This window comes from Odocoileus virginianus, chromosome 1 (assembly GCF_023699985.2).
Source record: "Odocoileus virginianus isolate 20LAN1187 ecotype Illinois chromosome 1, Ovbor_1.2, whole genome shotgun sequence".
Classification (NCBI taxonomy): domain Eukaryota; kingdom Metazoa; phylum Chordata; class Mammalia; order Artiodactyla; family Cervidae; genus Odocoileus; species Odocoileus virginianus.
In genome coordinates, this window is record NC_069674.1 from 24,131,805 (window position 1) to 24,134,499 (window position 2,695).

A 2,695-nucleotide genomic window follows, 5' to 3' on the forward strand; every position below is an offset into this window, starting at 1 on the left:
AGAAGGAAATCCTGTCATACACTATAACATGGAGGAGTCTTGACATTCTCCTAAGAGAAATAAGCCAGTAGCAAAAAGACAAATACTGCTTGATTCCATCTACATCTAAAAGAGACAGCTAAGGGAGTCAGACTCAAAGAAACACAAAACAATGTGGTGACCTGGTGCTGGGAGGGAGGGGAAGATACGGAGTCTGGAGGGTTTGGAATTTTAGTTTTGCAAAAAGAAAAAGTTCTAAAGATCTATGCACTACAATATGCATGTACTTAACACTACTTCTTACTCTCAAAAATGGTTCAGATGGTAAATTTTGTTATTTTTAAACCACATTAAAAAGAAATGGCCACTTCTACTGCCCCCAGCCTTTTCTGTATACAGAGCAGGATCACAACTTGAACTCTGTGCCCTTCATCCTTCCAGTCTAGGGTTGGGCAGCAGCATCCATCATCCCCTTTCCTTCCTCTGGCATGTCTGGGTGCATCTTTGAGGCTCTTCAGTTGGGCCATGGCCTTGATTATCCATGAACTTGAAGTTGCTCCTTCTCTAATATGGGAAGAAAATGGGTGTGAAACCCGATGTGAAAACTTTATTCTGTAGATACAAGAAAATCAGATGTCAAGTGAAAGGCGGCTTATCAGATACTAAGTGACTAAGGGATATCTCTCTTCCCTAATTATCAGACCAGGAAGACATCTACAGAGAGTCAAGCAAGATGAGGGATGTGGAGCAGCAATGCAACAGTACCTTCCAGAGCCACTAGGTGGGTCCCATGCTCCACCGCTGACTTCCCTGCGCGTGGCCCTGCAGAGGCAGAACACCTGGCCTCAGCACTTGGTGGCTAATCACTAGCAGGACAACAGTGGCGCATAGTACAGCACGCACTTTTCCAAACAGCTTATTCGCATTTTCGGCATCATTCCTACTTTGTTCTTACTTTGTTACAGGTCTTCTCCTAACCAAACTTCTTGAAGGCTGAAGCTGCCTTGTCTCTACTGTAGTCTTATACAGTGTGGAACAAGAGAGACAGACTCAAGGCACTGAGACAGAGATAAAGGGAGAAAATGGAGCCACCGAAGTAAAAAAGTGTAAGGTCAGGGTTAGGACCCTGTGTCCAGGATTAGGGAGACAAGTAGCAAGGACAAGAAGCTGACTGAGTGGGAATTCAGCTACAAGAGGAAACCCAGGGGAAGATAAAGCCATTGGTGGGGAACATTGGCAATCATGAGGCAGCCCTTCTGTGCCCCATCTCAGCGCCAGTACTCAGGGCTGGGTCACCCCAGGGCCAACCCACAAAGTTAGGCAAGCCACTCATGAAGCTTTGAGGAGGTGTTCTTAGAAGCACAGGCCAGAGCACTATGTCACCAGGGCCACAGAGCGGCCTGAACCCAGCAGATGACCCTTCCCTTGTGAGGATTCCAAGGTCTGTGACTCACGCCAATTAACCCTGATTCACTGTAGCACTGAGCACAACAAGGTCATTGTCTCCGCTGAGTTGAGTGGGGAAACTGAGGAGTAGGGTGGGGAAGCAGCTTTGCTCCATGAGTAGCAGCAGGCCCTGAAGCTGCAAACACCCATGAAACTGCCCTTGAAAATCAGGAGCAAACACTTCCCAAGGGGGGGGGGGGGTCCAGAGGAGGAGGGGGAGGAGCAGAGGGGGGACCTTAATTTGTGCTAGTTCCCTGTGGGGTAGAGCCATAAAACTCCACAGTGCCATGTAAAACAACAGCAAGTTGCTGACTATTTGCCCTCACCGGCTGCTCCTATGGTGAGGAATCTGAAGGCCAGAGTTGGAGAGAGGGCCAAGGTCACGCATAGGGTCTTGTGGCTGCACCAGGTTCCACACTCTGTCCTCTCCCGCGGCAGCCCCGCTGTTGGGAGAAGAGGCAGTAAGTAGAAGAGGTGGTAAGAGCACTGGCTCCAGATCCGGTAGCCTGGGTTCAAATCCTAGATCCCCTGGTTACCTGTGTGCTTCTGAGCCAAGGACCCCATTTCTCAGTTTCTTCATCTGTAAACAGGTGATAACGCTAGTAGCTATGTCACAGGGATGCCTGAGAATTAAGTGAGATATGTGAAGTCCTTAGAATAGTGTCTGGCATGTAGTAAGTGCTCGGTATACTACTTTTTTCCCCAGTATTACTTAAATAAGGCAGGTATGACAACGCATGTGTATGTGCTAAGTTGCTTCAGTTTTGTCTGACTCTTTCTGACCCCATGGACCGTACCCCACCAGGCTCCTCTGCCCATGGGAGTACTGTCCAGTCAAGAGTACTGGAGTGGGTTGCTGTGCTCTCCTCCAGGGGATTGTCTCTACCCAGGGATCGAACTCGCATCTCTTACATCTCCTACGTTGGGAGGCGGGTTCTTTACCAGTAGCACCACTTGGGAAGACAGGTACGACAGCACTTAGCTGCATATCCAGACACTCAGCCATCCCATTGGCTTCAGCTCAACAGTCTCCCTGGCCAAGTTTGCCTGGGGTCTTGTGAGGGAAGAGAGCACTGAAACAGCAGGTGTTGGGTCAGGAGGAAGAGACCTACTGGAGTCTCTGCAGCACACTGTCCTTGCTCTGAGTAGGGCTCTTAGCCCAGCAGCCTCTGTGATGTCATCAGACAGTGCAGGTGCTGGTGACTCAGCTCCAAGCCCAGCTCCAGAAGCATCAGGAATCTTCTTGGGCAAGAAGACACAGAGCCAGAAA

General features: G+C 49.4%; 1 long non-coding RNA gene across 1 annotated transcript; it reads right to left on the reverse strand.

The window, feature by feature from the left end:
- Nucleotides 1-727: 727 nt before the first annotated feature.
- LOC139034559 (uncharacterized) lies at nt 728-2,071 on the reverse strand. Its single transcript, XR_011487100.1, has 3 exons — nt 1,962-2,071; nt 1,752-1,868; nt 728-801 (listed from the first exon to the last, which is right to left on the reverse strand). It is a non-coding gene; the product is annotated as an uncharacterized lncRNA (long non-coding RNA).
- Nucleotides 2,072-2,695: the final 624 nt, after the last annotated feature.